Genomic DNA, 19,071 nt, shown 5'->3' on the forward strand with positions numbered 1-19,071 from the left:
TGTTGTGTGCAAATAAAAACTTACCACTCCAACTTGTTGCCTTTTCTCCATCATGTTTTTGACATTCAAAGGCAAGTTTTTTATTCCTTGATATGTTTTCAAGCGCCTTTTTGTTTAAAAGTCCAAGATTTTCAAGCAGGGGTTGCTTACGGCCATACCAGCAGAAGAACGTCTGATCTTGGAAGCTAAGAAGGCTTGGGCCTGGTTAGTACTTGGATGGGAGACTGCCTGTGAAAACCAGGTGTTACAGCTATTGAGAAACGTTTTCAAAATGAAGTTTTTTACATTGCCTTGTCAGCTTTTTTCCAAAGTTAGTTAAGAGGTATTTTTGTCTTTGTTACGTTTTCCGCCTTTTTTTTTTTTTTTTTTTTTTTTTTTTTTTTACAAGCTGCTCTTTGGTTTTCGTGTCCGTGCCTGCTCTGTGACAATCGTTCGACAGTCGTTCACTGGCTTAACTGTGGAATAGGGTGGAGCTGAATTGATTAGGCGGGGTTGTCCGGCCCTCGGCCTTAAGGTGCGACGCACCCTGATGTCAGCACCAAACACACAAGAGACACTCTCCACCTTTACGGCCCTGTTGTTGTCGCTTGGGCTTCTCTTCATCACGTACAAATCTTTCGCCTTTTACTAAAGATTTCCGTGGAGAGGGGAGGGCGTCAACAAGCTCACAATATTTTTGGGGGCTCTGTTTTGAACAGATCTACACGATGGGTTCAAAGAATACTTAAGAAAACGTGGTGTGTTGTGCTCTACTTATACGCGCACCATCCAGCAAATACCGCACACGTTCCGAGAATGGCACGCCACGGCGCCTTTTTTAAGGTTATCGCTTCTCGGCCTTGTTGGCTAAGATCAAGTGTCGTATCGGTTCTTATCAGTTTAATATCTGATACGTCCCCCAGCGGGGATACATATTAAGCGGATTTTTAGAACAGGGAGTCGGCAAAGGAGCTTGCTCCATCCGCTCCACGCATCGACCCCAGTATTGCAGTGCCTCTGGGGGCGGTGCACTTTCTCTGTTGTGTTGCAAATAAAAACTTGCCACTCCCAACTTGTTGCCTTTTCTCCATCATGTTTTTGACATTCAAAGGCAAGTTTTTTATTCCTTGATATGTTTTCAAGCGCCTTTTTGTTTAAAAGTCCAAGATTTTCAAGCAGGGGTTGCTTACGGCCATACCAGCAGAAGAACGTCTGATCTTGGAAGCTAAGAAGGCTTGGGCCTGGTTAGTACTTGGATGGGAGACTGCCTGTGAAAACCAGGTGTTACAGCTATTGAGAAACGTTTTCAAAATGAAGTTTTTTACATTGCCTTGTCAGCTTTTTTTCAAAGTTAGTTAAGAGGTATTTTTAGTCTTTGTTACGTTTTTCCCGCCTTTTTCTTCTTTTTTTCTTCTTTTTTTTTTTACAAGCTGCTCTTTGGTTTTCGTGTCCGTGCCTGCTCTGTGACAATCGTTCGACAGTCGTTCACTGGCTTAACTGTGGAATAGGGTGGAGCTGAATTGATAAGGCGGGGTTGTCCGGCCCTCGGCCTTAAGGTGCGACGCACCCTGATGTCAGCACCAAACACACAAGAGACACTCTCCACCTTTACGGCCCTGTTGTTGTCGCTTGGGCTTCTCTTCATCACGTACAAATCTTTCGCCTTTTACTAAAGATTTCCGTGGAGAGGGGCGTCAACAAGCTCACAATATTTTTGGGGGCTCTGTTTTGACAGAGCTACACGATGGGTTCAAAGAATACTTAAGAAAACGTGGTGTGTTGTGCGCTACGTATACGCGCACCATCCAGCAAATACCACACACGTTCCGAGAATGGCACGCCACGGCGCCTTTTTCAGGTTATCGCTTCTCGGCCTTTTGGCTAAGATCAAGTGTAGTATCTGTTCTTATCAGTTTAATATCTGATACGTCCCCCAGCGGGGGACTACATATTAAGCGGATTTTTAGAACAGGGAGTCGGCAAAGGAGCTTGCTCCATCCGCTCCACGCATCGACCCAGTATTGCAGTGCCTCTGGGAGCGGTGCACTTTCTCTGTTGTGTTGCAAATAAAAACTTACCACTCCAACTTGTTGCCTTTTCTCCATCATGTTTTTGACATTCAAAGGCAAGTTTTTTATTCCTTGATATGTTTTCAAGCGCCTTTTTGTTTAAAAGTCCAAGATTTTCAAGCAGGGGTTGCTTACGGCCATACCAGCAGAAGAACGTCTGATCTTGGAAGCTAAGAAGGCTTGGGCCTGGTTAGTACTTGGATGGGAGACTGCCTGTGAAAACCAGGTGTTACAGCTATTGAGAAACGTTTTCAAAATGAAGTTTTTTACATTGCCTTGTCAGCTTTTTTTCAAAGTTAGTTAAGAGGTATTTTTAGTCTTTGTTACGTTTTCCCGCCTTTTTTCTTCTTTTTTTTTTTTTTTTTTTTTTTTTTTTTTACAAGCTGCTCTTTGGTTTTCGTGTCCGTGCCTGCTCTGTGACAATCGTTCGACAGTCGTTCACTGGCTTAACTGTGGAATAGGGTGGAGCTGAATTGATAAGGCGGGGTTGTCCGGCCCTCGGCCTTAAGGTGCGACGCACCCTGATGTCAGCACCAAACACACAAGAGACACTCTCCACCTTTACGGCCCTGTTGTTGTCGCTTGGGCTTCTCTTCATCACGTACAAATCTTTCGCCTTTTACTAAAGATTTCCGTGGAGAGGGGCGTCAACAAGCTCACAATATTTTTGGGGGCTCTGTTTTGACAGAGCTACACGATGGGTTCAAAGAATACTTAAGAAAACGTGGTGTGTTGTGCGCTACGTATACGCGCACCATCCAGCAAATACCGCACACGTTCCGAGAATGGCACGCCACGGCGCCTTTTTCAGGTTATCGCTTCTCGGCCTTTTGGCTAAGATCAAGTGTAGTATCTGTTCTTATCAGTTTAATATCTGATACGTCCCCCAGCGGGGGACTACATATTAAGCGGATTTTTAGAACAGGGAGTCGGCAAAGGAGCTTGCTCCATCCGCTCCACGCATCGACCCAGTATTGCAGTGCCTCTGGGAGCGGTGCACTTTCTCTGTTGTGTTGCAAATAAAAACTTACCACTCCAACTTGTTGCCTTTTCTCCATCATGTTTTTGACATTCAAAGGCAAGTTTTTTATTCCTTGATATGTTTTCAAGCGCCTTTTTGTTTAAAAGTCCAAGATTTTCAAGCAGGGGTTGCTTACGGCCATACCAGCAGAAGAACGCCCGATCTTGTCTGATCTTGGAAGCTAAGAAGGCTTGGGCTTGGTTAGTACTTGGATGGGAGACTGCCTGTGAAAACCAGGTGTTACAGCTATTGAGAAACGTTTTCAAAATGAAGTTTTTTACATTGCCTTGTCAGCTTTTTTTCAAAGTTAGTTAAGAGGTATTTTTAGTCTTTGTTACGTTTTCCCGCCTTTTTTCTTCTTTTTTTTTTTTTTTTTTTTTTTTTACAAGCTGCTCTTTGGTTTTCGTGTCCGTGCCTGCTCTGTGACAATCGTTCGACAGTCGTTCACTGGCTTAACTGTGGAATAGGGTGGAGCTGAATTGATAAGGCGGGGTTGTCCGGCCCTCGGCCTTAAGGTGCGACGCACCCTGATGTCAGCACCAAACACACAAGAGACACTCTCCACCTTTACGGCCCTGTTGTTGTCGCTTGGGCTTCTCTTCATCACGTACAAATCTTTCGCCTTTTACTAAAGATTTCCGTGGAGAGGGGCGTCAACAAGCTCACAATATTTTTGGGGGCTCTGTTTTGACAGAGCTACACGATGGGTTCAAAGAATACTTAAGAAAACGTGGTGTGTTGTGCGCTACGTATACGCGCACCATCCAGCAAATACCGCACACGTTCCGAGAATGGCACGCCACGGCGCCTTTTTCAGGTTATCGCTTCTCGGCCTTTTGGCTAAGATCAAGTGTAGTATCTGTTCTTATCAGTTTAATATCTGATACGTCCCCCAGCGGGGGACTACATATTAAGCGGATTTTTAGAACAGGGAGTCGGCAAAGGAGCTTGCTCCATCCGCTCCACGCATCGACCCAGTATTGCAGTGCCTCTGGGAGCGGTGCACTTTCTCTGTTGTGTTGCAAATAAAAACTTACCACTCCAACTTGTTGCCTTTTCTCCATCATGTTTTTGACATTCAAAGGCAAGTTTTTTATTCCTTGATATGTTTTCAAGCGCCTTTTTGTTTAAAAGTCCAAGATTTTCAAGCAGGGGTTGCTTACGGCCATACCAGCAGAAGAACGTCTGATCTTGGAAGCTAAGAAGGCTTGGGCCTGGTTAGTACTTGGATGGGAGACTGCCTGTGAAAACCAGGTGTTACAGCTATTGAGAAACGTTTTCAAAATGAAGTTTTTTACATTGCCTTGTCAGCTTTTTTTCAAAGTTAGTTAAGAGGTATTTTTAGTCTTTGTTACGTTTTCCCGCCTTTTTTCTTCTTTTTTTTTTTTTTTTTTTTTTTTTTTTACAAGCTGCTCTTTGGTTTTCGTGTCCGTGCCTGCTCTGTGACAATCGTTCGACAGTCGTTCACTGGCTTAACTGTGGAATAGGGTGGAGCTGAATTGATAGGCGGGGTTGTCCGGCCCTCGGCCTTAAGGTGCGACGCACCCTGATGTCAGCACCAAACACACAAGAGACACTCTCCACCTTTACGGCCCTGTTGTTGTCGCTTGGGCTTCTCTTCATCACGTACAAATCTTTCGCCTTTTACTAAAGATTTCCGTGGAGAGGGGCGTCAACAAGCTCACAATATTTTTGGGGGCTCTGTTTTGACAGAGCTACACGATGGGTTCAAAGAATACTTAAGAAAACGTGGTGTGTTGTGCGCTACGTATACGCGCACCATCCAGCAAATACCGCACACGTTCCGAGAATGGCACGCCACGGCGCCTTTTTCAGGTTATCGCTTCTCGGCCTTTTGGCTAAGATCAAGTGTAGTATCTGTTCTTATCAGTTTAATATCTGATACGTCCCCCAGCGGGGGACTACATATTAAGCGGATTTTTAGAACAGGGAGTCGGCAAAGGAGCTTGCTCCATCCGCTCCACGCATCGACCCAGTATTGCAGTGCCTCTGGGAGCGGTGCACTTTCTCTGTTGTGTTGCAAATAAAAACTTACCACTCCAACTTGTTGCCTTTTCTCCATCATGTTTTTGACATTCAAAGGCAAGTTTTTTATTCCTTGATATGTTTTCAAGCGCCTTTTTGTTTAAAAGTCCAAGATTTTCAAGCAGGGGTTGCTTACGGCCATACCAGCAGAAGAACGCCCGATCTTGTCTGATCTTGGAAGCTAAGAAGGCTTGGGCTTGGTTAGTACTTGGATGGGAGACTGCCTGTGAAAACCAGGTGTTACAGCTATTGAGAAACGTTTTCAAAATGAAGTTTTTTACATTGCCTTGTCAGCTTTTTTTCAAAGTTAGTTAAGAGGTATTTTTAGTCTTTGTTACGTTTTCCCGCCTTTTTTCTTCTTTTTTTTTTTTTTTTTTTTTTTTTTACAAGCTGCTCTTTGGTTTTCGTGTCCGTGCCTGCTCTGTGACAATCGTTCGACAGTCGTTCACTGGCTTAACTGTGGAATAGGGTGGAGCTGAATTGATAAGGCGGGGTTGTCCGGCCCTCGGCCTTAAGGTGCGACGCACCCTGATGTCAGCACCAAACACACAAGAGACACTCTCCACCTTTACGGCCCTGTTGTTGTCGCTTGGGCTTCTCTTCATCACGTACAAATCTTTCGCCTTTTACTAAAGATTTCCGTGGAGAGGGGCGTCAACAAGCTCACAATATTTTTGGGGGCTCTGTTTTGACAGAGCTACACGATGGGTTCAAAGAATACTTAAGAAAACGTGGTGTGTTGTGCGCTACGTATACGCGCACCATCCAGCAAATACCGCACACGTTCCGAGAATGGCACGCCACGGCGCCTTTTTCAGGTTATCGCTTCTCGGCCTTTTGGCTAAGATCAAGTGTAGTATCTGTTCTTATCAGTTTAATATCTGATACGTCCCCCAGCGGGGGACTACATATTAAGCGGATTTTTAGAACAGGGAGTCGGCAAAGGAGCTTGCTCCATCCGCTCCACGCATCGACCCAGTATTGCAGTGCCTCTGGGAGCGGTGCACTTTCTCTGTTGTGTTGCAAATAAAAACTTACCACTCCAACTTGTTGCCTTTTCTCCATCATGTTTTTGACATTCAAAGGCAAGTTTTTTATTCCTTGATATGTTTTCAAGCGCCTTTTTGTTTAAAAGTCCAAGATTTTCAAGCAGGGGTTGCTTACGGCCATACCAGCAGAAGAACGCCCGATCTTGTCTGATCTTGGAAGCTAAGAAGGCTTGGGCTTGGTTAGTACTTGGATGGGAGACTGCCTGTGAAAACCAGGTGTTACAGCTATTGAGAAACGTTTTCAAAATGAAGTTTTTTACATTGCCTTGTCAGCTTTTTTTCAAAGTTAGTTAAGAGGTATTTTTAGTCTTTGTTACGTTTTCCCGCCTTTTTTCTTCTTTTTTTTTTTTTTTTTTTTTTTTTTTTTTACAAGCTGCTCTTTGGTTTTCGTGTCCGTGCCTGCTCTGTGACAATCGTTCGACAGTCGTTCACTGGCTTAACTGTGGAATAGGGTGGAGCTGAATTGATAAGGCGGGGTTGTCCGGCCCTCGGCCTTAAGGTGCGACGCACCCTGATGTCAGCACCAAACACACAAGAGACACTCTCCACCTTTACGGCCCTGTTGTTGTCGCTTGGGCTTCTCTTCATCACGTACAAATCTTTCGCCTTTTACTAAAGATTTCCGTGGAGAGGGGCGTCAACAAGCTCACAATATTTTTGGGGGCTCTGTTTTGACAGAGCTACACGATGGGTTCAAAGAATACTTAAGAAAACGTGGTGTGTTGTGCGCTACGTATACGCGCACCATCCAGCAAATACCGCACACGTTCCGAGAATGGCACGCCACGGCGCCTTTTTCAGGTTATCGCTTCTCGGCCTTTTGGCTAAGATCAAGTGTAGTATCTGTTCTTATCAGTTTAATATCTGATACGTCCCCCAGCGGGGGACTACATATTAAGCGGATTTTTAGAACAGGGAGTCGGCAAAGGAGCTTGCTCCATCCGCTCCACGCATCGACCCAGTATTGCAGTGCCTCTGGGAGCGGTGCACTTTCTCTGTTGTGTTGCAAATAAAAACTTACCACTCCAACTTGTTGCCTTTTCTCCATCATGTTTTTGACATTCAAAGGCAAGTTTTTTATTCCTTGATATGTTTTCAAGCGCCTTTTTGTTTAAAAGTCCAAGATTTTCAAGCAGGGGTTGCTTACGGCCATACCAGCAGAAGAACGCCCGATCTGTCTGATCTTGGAAGCTAAGAAGGCTTGGGCCTGGTTAGTACTTGGATGGGAGACTGCCTGTGAAAACCAGGTGTTACAGCTATTGAGAAACGTTTTCAAAATGAAGTTTTTTACATTGCCTTGTCAGCTTTTTTTCAAAGTTAGTTAAGAGGTATTTTTAGTCTTTGTTACGTTTTCCCGCCTTTTTTCTTCTTTTTTTTTTTTTTTTTTTTTTTTTACAAGCTGCTCTTTGGTTTTCGTGTCCGTGCCTGCTCTGTGACAATCGTTCGACAGTCGTTCACTGGCTTAACTGTGGAATAGGGTGGAGCTGAATTGATTAGGCGGGGTTGTCCGGCCCTCGGCCTTAAGGTGCGACGCACCCTGATGTCAGCACCAAACACACAAGAGACACTCTCCACCTTTACGGCCCTGTTGTTGTCGCTTGGGCTTCTCTTTATCACGTACAAATCTTTCGCCTTTTACTAAAGATTTCCGTGGAGAGGGGCGTCAACAAGCTCACAATATTTTTGGGGGCTCTGTTTTGACAGAGCTACACGATGGGTTCAAAGAATACTTAAGAAAACGTGGTGTGTTGTGCGCTACGTATACGCGCACCATCCAGCAAATACCGCACACGTTCCGAGAATGGCACGCCACGGCGCCTTTTTCAGGTTATCGCTTCTCGGCCTTTTGGCTAAGATCAAGTGTAGTATCTGTTCTTATCAGTTTAATATCTGATACGTCCCCCAGCGGGGGACTACATATTAAGCGGATTTTTAGAACAGGGAGTCGGCAAAGGAGCTTGCTCCATCCGCTCCACGCATCGACCCAGTATTGCAGTGCCTCTGGGAGCGGTGCACTTTCTCTGTTGTGTTGCAAATAAAAACTTACCACTCCAACTTGTTGCCTTTTCTCCATCATGTTTTTGACATTCAAAGGCAAGTTTTTTATTCCTTGATATGTTTTCAAGCGCCTTTTTGTTTAAAAGTCCAAGATTTTCAAGCAGGGGTTGCTTACGGCCATACCAGCAGAAGAACGTCTGATCTTGGAAGCTAAGAAGGCTTGGGCCTGGTTAGTACTTGGATGGGAGACTGCCTGTGAAAACCAGGTGTTACAGCTATTGAGAAACGTTTTCAAAATGAAGTTTTTTACATTGCCTTGTCAGCTTTTTTTCAAAGTTAGTTAAGAGGTATTTTTAGTCTTTGTTACGTTTTCCCGCCTTTTTTCTTCTTTTTTTTTTTTTTTTTTTTTTTTTTTTACAAGCTGCTCTTTGGTTTTCGTGTCCGTGCCTGCTCTGTGACAATCGTTCGACAGTCGTTCACTGGCTTAACTGTGGAATAGGGTGGAGCTGAATTGATTAGGTGGGGTTGTCCGGCCCTCGGCCTTAAGGTGCGACGCACCCTGATGTCAGCACCAAACACACAAGAGACACTCTCCACCTTTACGGCCCTGTTGTTGTCGCTTGGGCTTCTCTTCATCACGTACAAATCTTTCGCCTTTTACTAAAGATTTCCGTGGAGAGGGGCGTCAACAAGCTCACAATATTTTTGGGGGCTCTGTTTTGACAGAGCTACACGATGGGTTCAAAGAATACTTAAGAAAACGTGGTGTGTTGTGCGCTACGTATACGCGCACCATCCAGCAAATACCACACACGTTCCGAGAATGGCACGCCACGGCGCCTTTTTCAGGTTATCGCTTCTCGGCCTTTTGGCTAAGATCAAGTGTAGTATCTGTTCTTATCAGTTTAATATCTGATACGTCCCCCAGCGGGGGACTACATATTAAGCGGATTTTTAGAACAGGGAGTCGGCAAAGGAGCTTGCTCCATCCGCTCCACGCATCGACCCAGTATTGCAGTGCCTCTGGGAGCGGTGCACTTTCTCTGTTGTGTTGCAAATAAAAACTTACCACTCCAACTTGTTGCCTTTTCTCCATCATGTTTTTGACATTCAAAGGCAAGTTTTTTATTCCTTGATATGTTTTCAAGCGCCTTTTTGTTTAAAAGTCCAAGATTTTCAAGCAGGGGTTGCTTACGGCCATACCAGCAGAAGACTGTCTGATCTTGGAAGCTAAGAAGGCTTGGGCCTGGTTAGTACTTGGATGGGAGACTGCCTGTGAAAACCAGGTGTTACAGCTATTGAGAAACGTTTTCAAAATGAAGTTTTTTACATTGCCTTGTCAGCTTTTTTTCAAAGTTAGTTAAGAGGTATTTTTAGTCTTTGTTACGTTTTCCCGCCTTTTTTCTTCTTTTTTTTTTTTTTTTTTTTTACAAGCTGCTCTTTGGTTTTCGTGTCCGTGCCTGCTCTGTGACAATCGTTCGACAGTCGTTCACTGGCTTAACTGTGGAATAGGGTGGAGCTGAATTGATTAGGCGGGGTTGTCCGGCCCTCGGCCTTAAGGTGCGACGCACCCTGATGTCAGCACCAAACACACAAGAGACACTCTCCACCTTTACGGCCCTGTTGTTGTCGCTTGGGCTTCTCTTCATCACGTACAAATCTTTCGCCTTTTACTAAAGATTTCCGTGGAGAGGGGCGTCAACAAGCTCACAATATTTTTGGGGGCTCTGTTTTGACAGAGCTACACGATGGGTTCAAAGAATACTTAAGAAAACGTGGTGTGTTGTGCGCTACGTATACGCGCACCATCCAGCAAATACCGCACACGTTCCGAGAATGGCACGCCACGGCGCCTTTTTCAGGTTATCGCTTCTCGGCCTTTTGGCTAAGATCAAGTGTAGTATCTGTTCTTATCAGTTCTCGGTGGGAGTCGTGCGGTGTATGGGGCACCACTGAGATTTGTTTTTTTTAGCCCCAACACCTTTTAGCACTTTTAAACCCAAAAGCCTTTTCAAAGGCTAAAAGCACTTACAGAGCCCTTTTTAGGGCTCTGCACCCCGTCCTAAAATGGAGTCTGGAGTTAAGGCCAGGAAGAAGTCGGCAACGATGACGACGGCGATGAAAGACCTGGCGGGAGTAGCAGGTAGCATGCTTCCAGCAAAAGCCCAGTCGGCGAGGAAGAAGGAGATGGGGACCATTCGGGAGCGGGACCAGCAAAGCCAACTAGGGAAAGAGAAGGATGCGAAGCAGCAGGTACCTGAAACAGATGCTGTGAAAAAAGATATTCCTGTTGCAGAGGTGCCCGCTCCCCACCAGGCCGAGGCCAGGGCGCTGGACAACCGGGGGTCTCAAAACAGAGACAGCCCCTCCACCGAGGTTCCAGCGACGAGAATGAAGAACTCTCTGAGGTTCCGGTGGAGGGGAGCAGACCCCCAGGGCTTCCCTGAGAGGGTTCCTTTCATCAGGGAGGTCCTGTTCGGAGTCCTGAGCCTGAAGGCAAGTGACATTGTGTGTGTGCAGAGGAATGGTCCCCAGCGCTTCGTTGACGTCACCGTCCTCGCCGATGGAAGATTTACAACTATGCTGGAGGTATGCAGAGAAAAAAAAGAGGAGGGGTTGAAGAATTACGCAGTGGAACAACTCTGGTGGGCCGATAAGAAGATCATCACGGTCCACATCTTCAACCCCTTCTTACCTGCAGAGACCGTCAGGAAATTTTTGCAGCAGTATGTCGAACTTCAGCCTGGCCATCGGGAGATGCGGGACGAGCTGGGCATATGGAACGGGAGACGCCAGTTCCAGGCCCGGCTACGTCCCGATCCCTCGGCTCCAGACGGGTTGTGCCACCCACCGGGCTATTTTAATATCGAGGGGAACAGAGGATACCTGTTTTATCCACAGCAGCCTCCCTTCTGCAAACTCTGTCTGGGTAGGGGTCACACAGCCGACGCCTGCACCAACATGAAGTGCAGGAATTGCCTGGACAAAGGCCACATGGCCAAAGACTGCACCGGGCCACGACGCTGCAAGATCTGCGGCGGCGACAACCATCTGGCCCGGTCCTGCCCCCAGTATAAACCTCTTTATTCTGACGCCCTGGTGGACTCCCCCCACCTTGAAGAGGGCCGGAGTCAGTCGCAGGGGGCTCAGGCGATTCCTGCCACCAAGAGCGCAGGGTCGGCTGTGGTTCCGGAGACCCCGGCAACCAGACCTACCAAGAGGAAAGGGGAGATAAAAAAAGACACCGCAGTCAAGCAAAGCAGAAAGGAGGCTGAGACACCAGAAGGGGCCCTTTCTCCAGCCAGGGCCTCTTCAAATAAGGACCGAGAAGTCGACATCCCGCTGGCATTAAGTGCTTCATCGCCAGCGGGAGCGGGAGTTTTGCCCCCTCCACCCCCTCCCCACCTTCCCAGTCAGCCTCTGGAGGGACCCAGAGTGGATGGGGAGGATAAACTCCAATTAGACTACATCGATGAGGGTCTCCGGAGGCTGATGGAGTATGCGGGTGGGGTGGTTGGGTGAAGGGGGGGTTTTATGGCTGGGGTTTTATAATTTTATTTTTTTATTACTTTATGGGTTTTATGGTTTTAGTAATAATTTTATTCATTTTAAATTTTTTAACCCCCCATGGCCGAGTTAAAAATCTTAACATTGAACGTCAGAGGGTTGAAAAATTTCGTAAAACGCACAGCTGTTTTTAACCAACTGGCATCCTCTCCCTTTGACCTGTGTTTACTGCAGGAAGTCCACCTCCGGGACCAGCGAGATGTGGCCATATTCACCCAGAACTGGAACTTGGGTGAGTCTCACTGGAGTGTGGGTGGCGTCCATTCGTCAGGCGTGGGAATCCTTTTTGGGAACCATGCCTTTCAAAGTGTAAGCCCCTTCACGGTTCTTCCCGGAAGGGTGTTGGGGGTGGACGCCACATGGAGGGGGCAGCACATTAGAGTTCTGTGCGTCTACGCTCCAGTGAAAGCCACCTCTCGTATAGAGCTGTTAGAGCAGTTGGTCCCCTTTTGTTTAACATCCAGACATCTCGTCATTGGGGGTGACTTCAACATCTTCCTCGAAGGGAAAAGTGATGTCAGTATTCCACATTTTATTAAGTTTGTGCGTAATTTCAACCTTACTGACGGTTTCAAGTTTTGCAACCCTAGTGATCTGGGAATGACCTGGCACAATACCCGTGGCTCTTGTAGTCGCATCGACTACATTTTAGCAGCACCCCCCATGCGGTTCAAAGCGGTCTCCCTGTCTCCCCAGTGGCCATCGGATCATGTGATGCTGGAGGCAAAGATTATTATCGATGCCCCAGCCCATGGTCCTGGCTACTGGAAATTCAACATCTCTCTTTTAGAAGAGAAGGAGTACAGGGAGCTGTTCTTAGACCAGTTCAAGCTTTGGACCGAGTACAGAGATCCTGGCTCCTCGGTGATAGATTGGTGGGAAGGGGTCAAGAGTAAAATCAAGACCCTTACCATCAACTATTCAAAACAGCGCAGAGCCTCCCAGCGCTGGCGTATCACACGTTTAGAGGAGGAGTTGCAGGAACTGTACTCTCGTTTTAACAATGGGGGGATTTTTAATCCCGGCAGGGCCACGGAGCTCAAGGATCGTTTGCGGCAGCTGCATGAGCAGCAGGCTGAAACGTCCTTGTTCCGTGCCAGGTGTCAAAAGTTGGAGGAAAACGAAAAATGCACAGCATTTTTCTTCAACAGAGTGAGAGACTCCAAAGCGGAGAAAAGTTTCGAAACTCTCCGCAACCAACATGGGGAGTCTCTCACGGACACATCCCAGATGCTAGAGGTTGCAACTTCGTTTTATAAACAACTTTTTAACAAACGGAGTACAGACCCGGTTGGGGGCTCAGGTTTCCTGGCCAAGCTAGAGAAGGTTCTTCCTAGTGATGCCCGGGGCAGCTTAGAGGCTCCCATTACCTTAGAAGAAGTCACCAAGGTAATTCATTGTATGAATCGCCGGAAAACTCCGGGCCTGGATGGACTCCCAGTGGAATTTTATATTTCATTTTGGGATGTCCTGGGACCAGAGTTATTTATGGTTATTGAAGAGGTGCTGAGCCAAGGGAAGCTGACAAAAAGCATGAGGTCAGGTGTGCTCTCCTTGTTGTACAAGAAAGGCGATAAAGCTGACTTGGCCAACTGGAGACCCCTGACCATGCTTTGCGTTGATGCAAAGCTAATCGCGAAGATACTGACTGAGCGCCTGAAGAAAGTTATGACCAGTCTGGTTCATGTTGACCAGACATGCGGTGTCCCTGGACGATCTGCATTCTGGAATTTACACCTGATCCGGGATGCTATCGCATGGGCGGAGGATCGTCAGATCCCCCTCGCAATGGTCAGTTTAGACCAAGAGAAGGCGTTTGATCGTGTAGACCATTGCTTTCTGTTTAAAGTGTTGGAGAGAATGGGGATCGGTGCAAAGTTCATAGGGTGGATCCAGTCCCTCTACCGGGAGGTGGGCAGTCGGGTGTGCCTTAATGGCTCACTCGGCTTTTGGATCCCCCAGATTGGCGGGGTGAGGCAGGGCTGCCCTCTCTCGCCGCTCTTATATGCTCTTTACATCGAGCCCCTGGCAGCTGCCATCCGTGCCAGCCCCACAGTGGATGGTCTGCTGCTTCCAGGAAGTGGTGGTTTAAGGGTTAAACTGGCTCAGTATGCGGATGATACCACCATATTTGCATGCTCGAGCCGGTCCCTCGGTCAGGCGCTGGACCTGGTCCAGGCGTTCGGCAGAGCTTCCGGCGCAGCACTTAATCTTCAAAAGTCGGTGGTTAAGTACTTTGGTGGCTGGAAGGGCAGGGAGGACCTTTTCGGGGACTTACCCCAATGTGAAGGCCCTCTTAAAGTCTTGGGCATCCTCTTCCAGTCTGAAGGGGCGGCCCAGACCAACTGGGAAGAACGCTTGGCTAAGGCTAGACGGAAGATGGGGTTGTGGAAGGGGAGGTCCCTCTCCTTCCTCGGAAAGGTACTGGTGTTAAAGGTGGACATTCTGCCCACATTGCTCTACCTTGCACAGGTGTACCCCCTTCCCCGGGCTATGAAACGGGGTTTAACAAAGGATGTTTTCAGCTTCATCTGGGGGGGCAGGTATGAGTATGTGAGGCGTGAAGTAATGTACCTGAGGAAGGAGGAGGGGGGGAGAGATGTACCTGACATCCCTCTTAAACTCGATTGCCTCTACCTCTCGCAGCTTTGTCGCCGTCTGGTCGCTCCTCAAGAGCACCCCCACCAATACCTCGTACGTCTGTGGCTGAGTTTCCCGATGCGCCATTTGGGCCCATTGTGGACAAACGCTGTTCCCAAGGCCGAGACGCTGCCTGCCCACTACAGGTATGCTGTTAGACTGGGTAAGTCCATCCAGGCAGACAGTCTCGGTGAAGCCTTGCTGAAGCATAGGGTCTTGTATAAGACTCTGCTCAGTACAAGGGGTACTCAAGCCCTTTTGGGGCTTGAGGAAGGCACTTGGGTCAGGATTCAGCCACCTGAGTTAGATCACCGTCTGCAAGACCTCAACTGGCGTTGCCTCCACGGCAAGCTGCCAGTAAGAGAGGTCCTGCACAGGCATGGACTGACCAGGCACCCCAAGTGCCCACAGTCCCAGTGTAACAAGGACGAGTCCATTAGACACGTTATGTGGGACTGTGGGCATGCCAAAGCAATCTGGCGTCTGGTTGGCAGCCTGTGCAGAAAGCTAGACCAGCAGACGGTACTGACGTACGAGAAGATCCTACACGGATGGCCACTGGGACCAGTGGGGTCAACAGCCCTTCGGGTGTGGGAGGTCGTTAGCATTACCAAATCTGCCATCTGGGATGCGAGGGCCGCTCTCATCCGGAGGGGGACGGACTTCACTCCCCAGGGTGTCTTCCATAAAATCCGGGCTGAACTCGACTTCAGGATGGAGAAGGACGTCACCAATATGGGCTACGAAGAGGCTACTCTTAAGTGGCACGCCCTTCTGGGCTCGTAGCCCAGTTGCCATTTTTTGTGGCGTCCGGACCATCTTCTCTTTTGTCCTCAAAGCAAGTAGTGGCTGCAGTTTTATTTAAAACAAAAAAGCTCAAAAAGCTAAAGCGACTGCCTTTTATTTTTAAACTAGGGTGTGGATCTATTTGATTTATTTATTTAAGTTTGGTGTGTTGTTTAAGTAAATATATAAAGGAAAAAATGTATTATGGACTTATCTGATGATTTAAAACGTGTGCACCTATTTATATAATTATTGTGTGAATATATATTTATTTTGACTATTTTCATATCGTGTGGACTTTTGATTGTAAATTTGGTGTGAAAAAAAAAAAAAAAAAAAAAAAAAAACTGTACATGGAGAAATTCATCATTTTAAGCTCTTAAATTTGTTTTTGAATTGATTTATATATTTATTTAACTTATTTTTCAATTTTGTGGTGTGGGATTTGGACCATTTGGAGGGTCCCTTATTCACTTTTGATTTAGGTGGCGTTTTGTTTTTTTAAGAGATTTTTTTCAAGCAGCACACGGCGAGGACACCCTGAAGCGAGCACAGTAGCACCCTGGGGACAGGCCAGGGGGGATCCTCCTTTTTTTGGATCCCAAGCTGCGGTATGTGCATTCCGTTTTTTATTTTGATTTTTTAAGAGGCCATGGGGTTTTTATTATTGTTTTATCTTGTTTTTAAAAGTATCTTAAGATTAATTTAAAAAAGAAATCTTAAGACTTTATAGCAAGACTCTTTATTGATTTTTATTGGAGTTTTAGGAAACATGCTTATTTAATGTGTTTTTATATGACGGTTTTAATTGATGAATATATTGTGTTTTAAGTGTCATACTTTTTTGTATTGTATGAAATTTTCAATAAAGAGAAAATATGAAAAAAAAAAAAAAAAAAAAAAATCTGTTCTTATCAGTTTAATATCTGATACGTCCCCCAGCGGGGGACTACATATTAAGCGGATTTTTAGAACAGGGAGTCGGCAAAGGAGCTTGCTCCATCCGCTCCACGCATCGACCCAGTATTGCAGTGCCTCTGGGAGCGGTGCACTTTCTCTGTTGTGTTGCAAATAAAAACTTACCACTCCAACTTGTTGCCTTTTCTCCATCATGTTTTTGACATTCAAAGGCAAGTTTTTTATTCCTTGATATGTTTTCAAGCGCCTTTTTGTTTAAAAGTCCAAGATTTTCAAGCAGGGGTTGCTTACGGCCATACCAGCAGAAGAACGTCTGATCTTGGAAGCTAAGAAGGCTTGGGCCTGGTTAGTACTTGGATGGGAGACTGCCTGTGAAAACCAGGTGTTACAGCTATTGAGAAACGTTTTCAAAATGAAGTTTTTTACATTGCCTTGTCAGCTTTTTTTCAAAGTTAGTTAAGAGGTATTTTTAGTCTTTGTTACGTTTTCCCGCCTTTTTTCTTCTTTTTTTTTTTTTTTTTTTTTTTTTTTTTTTACAAGCTGCTCTTTGGTTTTCGTGTCCGTGCCTGCTCTGTGACAATCGTTCGACAGTCGTTCACTGGCTTAACTGTGGAATAGGGTGGAGCTGAATTGATAAGGCGGGGTTGTCCGGCCCTCGGCCTTAAGGTGCGACGCACCCTGATGTCAGCACCAAACACACAAGAGACACTCTCCACCTTTACGGCCCTGTTGTTGTCGCTTGGGCTTCTCTTCATCACGTACAAATCTTTCGCCTTTTACTAAAGATTTCCGTGGAGAGGGGCGTCAACAAGCTCACAATATTTTTGGGGGCTCTGTTTTGACAGAGCTACACGATGGGTTCAAAGAATACTTAAGAAAACGTGGTGTGTTGTGCGCTACGTATACGCGCACCATCCAGCAAATACCGCACACGTTCCGAGAATGGCACGCCACGGCGCCTTTTTCAGGTTATCGCTTCTCGGCCTTTTGGCTAAGATCAAGTGTAGTATCTGTTCTTATCAGTTTAATATCTGATACGTCCCCCAGCGGGGGACTACATATTAAGCGGATTTTTAGAACAGGGAGTCGGCAAAGGAGCTTGCTCCATCCGCTCCACGCATCGACCCAGTATTGCAGTGCCTCTGGGAGCGGTGCACTTTCTCTGTTGTGTTGCAAATAAAAACTTACCACTCCAACTTGTTGCCTTTTCTCCATCATGTTTTTGACATTCAAAGGCAAGTTTTTTATTCCTTGATATGTTTTCAAGCGCCTTTTTGTTTAAAAGTCCAAGATTTTCAAGCAGGGGTTGCTTACGGCCATACCAGCAGAAGAACGTCTGATCTTGGAAGCTAAGAAGGCTTGGGCCTGGTTAGTACTTGGATGGGAGACTGCCTGTGAAAACCAGGTGTTACAGCTATTGAGAAACGTTTTCAAAATGAAGTTTTTTACATTGCCTTGTCAGCTTTTTTTCAAAGTTAGTTAAGAGGTATTTTTAGTCTTTGTTACGTTTTCCCGCCTTTTTTCTTCTTTTTTTTTTTTTTTTTTTTTTTACAAGCTGCTCTTTGGTTTTCGTGTCCGTGCCTGCTCTGTGACAATCGTTCGACAGTCGTTCACTGGCTTAACTGTGGAATAGGGTGGAGCTGAATTGATTAGGCGGGGTTGTCCGGCCCTCGGCCTTAAGGTGCGACGCACCCTGATGTCAGCACCAAACACACAAGAGACACTCTCCACCTTTACGGCCCTGTTGTTGTCGCTTGGGCTTCTCTTCATCACGTACAAATCTTTCGCCTTTTACTAAAGATTTCCGTGGAGAGGGGCGTCAACAAGCTCACAATATTTTTGGGGGCTCTGTTTTGACAGAGCTACACGATGGGTTCAAAGAATACTTAAGAAAACGTGGTGTGTTGTGCGCTACGTATACGCGCACCATCCAGCAAATACCGCACACGTTCCGAGAATGGCACGCCACGGCGCCTTTTTCAGGTTATCGCTTCTCGGCCTTTTGGCTAAGATCAAGTGTAGTATCTGTTCTTATCAGTTTAATATCTGATACGTCCCCCAGCGGGGGACTACATATTAAGCGGATTTTTAGAACAGGGAGTCGGCAAAGGAGCTTGCTCCATCCGCTCCACGCATCGACCCAGTATTGCAGTGCCTCTGGGAGCGGTGCACTTTCTCTGTTGTGTTGCAAATAAAAACTTACCACTCCAACTTGTTGCCTTTTCTCCATCATGTTTTTGACATTCAAAGGCAAGTTTTTTATTCCTTGATATGTTTTCAAGCGCCTTTTTGTTTAAAAGTCCAAGATTTTCAAGCAGGGGTTGCTTACGGCCATACCAGCAGAAGAACGTCTGATCTTGGAAGCTAAGAAGGCTTGGGCCTGGTTAGTACTTGGATGGGAGACTGCCTGTGAAAACCAGGTGTTACAGCTATTGAGAAACGTTTTCAAAATGAAGTTTTTTACATTGCCTTGTCAGCTTTTTTTCAAAGTTAGTTAAGAGGTATTTTTAGTCTTTGTTACGTTTTCCCGCCTTTTTTCTTCTTTTTTTTTTTTTTTTTTTTTTTTTACAAGCTGCTCTTTGGTTTTCGTGTCCGTGCCTGCTCTGTGACAATCGTTCGACAGTCGTTCACTGGCTTAACTGTGGAATAGGGTGGAGCTGAATTGATTAGGCGGGGTTGTCCGGCCCTCGGCCTTAAGGTGCGACGCACCCTGATGTCAGCACCAAACACACAAGAGACACTCTCCACCTTTACGGCCCTGTTGTTGTCGCTTGGGCTTCTCTTCATCACGTACAAATCTTTCGCCTTTTACTAAAGATTTCCGTGGAGAGGGGCGTCAACAAGCTCACAATATTTTTGGGGGCTCTGTTTTGACAGAGCTACACGATGGGTTCAAAGAATACTTAAGAAAACGTGGTGTGTTGTGCGCTACGTATACGCGCACCATCCAGCAAATACCGCACACGTTCCGAGAATGGCACGCCACGGCGCCTTTTTC

General features: G+C 46.3%; 24 non-coding genes and 2 pseudogenes across 24 annotated transcripts; all 26 read left to right on the forward strand.

Annotated features, from left to right (window-relative positions):
• Nucleotides 1–583: 583 nt before the first annotated feature.
• On the forward strand, nucleotides 584–702 carry LOC114776625 (U5 spliceosomal RNA). The gene has a single exon (XR_003745625.1). It is a non-coding gene; the product is annotated as a U5 spliceosomal RNA (small nuclear RNA).
• A 123-nt stretch (nucleotides 703–825) lies between these two features.
• LOC114776574 (U2 spliceosomal RNA) lies at nucleotides 826–1,016 on the forward strand. Its single transcript, XR_003745580.1, has one exon. It is a non-coding gene; the product is annotated as a U2 spliceosomal RNA (small nuclear RNA).
• Nucleotides 1,017–1,604: 588 nt separating this feature from the next.
• On the forward strand, nucleotides 1,605–1,718 carry LOC114776580 (U5 spliceosomal RNA). The gene has a single exon (XR_003745581.1). It is a non-coding gene; the product is annotated as a U5 spliceosomal RNA (small nuclear RNA).
• A 122-nt stretch (nucleotides 1,719–1,840) lies between these two features.
• Nucleotides 1,841–2,031, forward strand: LOC114776627 (U2 spliceosomal RNA). Its single transcript, XR_003745626.1, has one exon. It is a non-coding gene; the product is annotated as a U2 spliceosomal RNA (small nuclear RNA).
• A 595-nt stretch (nucleotides 2,032–2,626) lies between these two features.
• Nucleotides 2,627–2,740, forward strand: LOC114776581 (U5 spliceosomal RNA). Its single transcript, XR_003745582.1, has one exon. It is a non-coding gene; the product is annotated as a U5 spliceosomal RNA (small nuclear RNA).
• A 122-nt stretch (nucleotides 2,741–2,862) lies between these two features.
• LOC114776628 (U2 spliceosomal RNA) lies at nucleotides 2,863–3,053 on the forward strand. Its single transcript, XR_003745627.1, has one exon. It is a non-coding gene; the product is annotated as a U2 spliceosomal RNA (small nuclear RNA).
• A 600-nt stretch (nucleotides 3,054–3,653) lies between these two features.
• Nucleotides 3,654–3,767, forward strand: LOC114776582 (U5 spliceosomal RNA). The gene has a single exon (XR_003745583.1). It is a non-coding gene; the product is annotated as a U5 spliceosomal RNA (small nuclear RNA).
• Nucleotides 3,768–3,889: 122 nt separating this feature from the next.
• LOC114776629 (U2 spliceosomal RNA) lies at nucleotides 3,890–4,080 on the forward strand. The gene has a single exon (XR_003745628.1). It is a non-coding gene; the product is annotated as a U2 spliceosomal RNA (small nuclear RNA).
• Nucleotides 4,081–4,672: 592 nt separating this feature from the next.
• On the forward strand, nucleotides 4,673–4,786 carry LOC114776583 (U5 spliceosomal RNA). Its single transcript, XR_003745584.1, has one exon. It is a non-coding gene; the product is annotated as a U5 spliceosomal RNA (small nuclear RNA).
• A 122-nt stretch (nucleotides 4,787–4,908) lies between these two features.
• Nucleotides 4,909–5,099, forward strand: LOC114776630 (U2 spliceosomal RNA). The gene has a single exon (XR_003745629.1). It is a non-coding gene; the product is annotated as a U2 spliceosomal RNA (small nuclear RNA).
• Nucleotides 5,100–5,700: 601 nt separating this feature from the next.
• LOC114776584 (U5 spliceosomal RNA) lies at nucleotides 5,701–5,814 on the forward strand. Its single transcript, XR_003745586.1, has one exon. It is a non-coding gene; the product is annotated as a U5 spliceosomal RNA (small nuclear RNA).
• Nucleotides 5,815–5,936: 122 nt separating this feature from the next.
• Nucleotides 5,937–6,127, forward strand: LOC114776631 (U2 spliceosomal RNA). Its single transcript, XR_003745630.1, has one exon. It is a non-coding gene; the product is annotated as a U2 spliceosomal RNA (small nuclear RNA).
• A 605-nt stretch (nucleotides 6,128–6,732) lies between these two features.
• On the forward strand, nucleotides 6,733–6,846 carry LOC114776585 (U5 spliceosomal RNA). The gene has a single exon (XR_003745587.1). It is a non-coding gene; the product is annotated as a U5 spliceosomal RNA (small nuclear RNA).
• Nucleotides 6,847–6,968: 122 nt separating this feature from the next.
• On the forward strand, nucleotides 6,969–7,159 carry LOC114776632 (U2 spliceosomal RNA). The gene has a single exon (XR_003745631.1). It is a non-coding gene; the product is annotated as a U2 spliceosomal RNA (small nuclear RNA).
• Nucleotides 7,160–7,758: 599 nt separating this feature from the next.
• On the forward strand, nucleotides 7,759–7,872 carry LOC114776624 (U5 spliceosomal RNA). Its single transcript, XR_003745624.1, has one exon. It is a non-coding gene; the product is annotated as a U5 spliceosomal RNA (small nuclear RNA).
• Nucleotides 7,873–7,994: 122 nt separating this feature from the next.
• On the forward strand, nucleotides 7,995–8,185 carry LOC114776538 (U2 spliceosomal RNA). The gene has a single exon (XR_003745545.1). It is a non-coding gene; the product is annotated as a U2 spliceosomal RNA (small nuclear RNA).
• A 593-nt stretch (nucleotides 8,186–8,778) lies between these two features.
• Nucleotides 8,779–8,892, forward strand: LOC114776586 (U5 spliceosomal RNA). Its single transcript, XR_003745588.1, has one exon. It is a non-coding gene; the product is annotated as a U5 spliceosomal RNA (small nuclear RNA).
• A 122-nt stretch (nucleotides 8,893–9,014) lies between these two features.
• On the forward strand, nucleotides 9,015–9,205 carry LOC114776539 (U2 spliceosomal RNA). The gene has a single exon (XR_003745546.1). It is a non-coding gene; the product is annotated as a U2 spliceosomal RNA (small nuclear RNA).
• Nucleotides 9,206–9,791: 586 nt separating this feature from the next.
• Nucleotides 9,792–9,905, forward strand: LOC114776587 (U5 spliceosomal RNA). Its single transcript, XR_003745589.1, has one exon. It is a non-coding gene; the product is annotated as a U5 spliceosomal RNA (small nuclear RNA).
• A 122-nt stretch (nucleotides 9,906–10,027) lies between these two features.
• LOC114776577 (uncharacterized) lies at nucleotides 10,028–10,240 on the forward strand (annotated as a pseudogene).
• Nucleotides 10,241–15,991: 5,751 nt separating this feature from the next.
• On the forward strand, nucleotides 15,992–16,212 carry LOC114776576 (uncharacterized; annotated as a pseudogene).
• Nucleotides 16,213–16,808: 596 nt separating this feature from the next.
• On the forward strand, nucleotides 16,809–16,922 carry LOC114776588 (U5 spliceosomal RNA). The gene has a single exon (XR_003745590.1). It is a non-coding gene; the product is annotated as a U5 spliceosomal RNA (small nuclear RNA).
• A 122-nt stretch (nucleotides 16,923–17,044) lies between these two features.
• Nucleotides 17,045–17,235, forward strand: LOC114776540 (U2 spliceosomal RNA). The gene has a single exon (XR_003745547.1). It is a non-coding gene; the product is annotated as a U2 spliceosomal RNA (small nuclear RNA).
• A 588-nt stretch (nucleotides 17,236–17,823) lies between these two features.
• Nucleotides 17,824–17,937, forward strand: LOC114776589 (U5 spliceosomal RNA). The gene has a single exon (XR_003745591.1). It is a non-coding gene; the product is annotated as a U5 spliceosomal RNA (small nuclear RNA).
• Nucleotides 17,938–18,059: 122 nt separating this feature from the next.
• On the forward strand, nucleotides 18,060–18,250 carry LOC114776541 (U2 spliceosomal RNA). The gene has a single exon (XR_003745548.1). It is a non-coding gene; the product is annotated as a U2 spliceosomal RNA (small nuclear RNA).
• Nucleotides 18,251–18,840: 590 nt separating this feature from the next.
• On the forward strand, nucleotides 18,841–18,954 carry LOC114776590 (U5 spliceosomal RNA). Its single transcript, XR_003745592.1, has one exon. It is a non-coding gene; the product is annotated as a U5 spliceosomal RNA (small nuclear RNA).
• The last annotated feature ends 117 nt before the right edge of the window (nucleotides 18,955–19,071 follow it).

Source organism: Denticeps clupeoides, unplaced genomic scaffold (genome assembly GCF_900700375.1).
Source record: "Denticeps clupeoides unplaced genomic scaffold, fDenClu1.1, whole genome shotgun sequence".
In the NCBI taxonomy this organism is placed as follows: domain Eukaryota; kingdom Metazoa; phylum Chordata; class Actinopteri; order Clupeiformes; family Denticipitidae; genus Denticeps; species Denticeps clupeoides.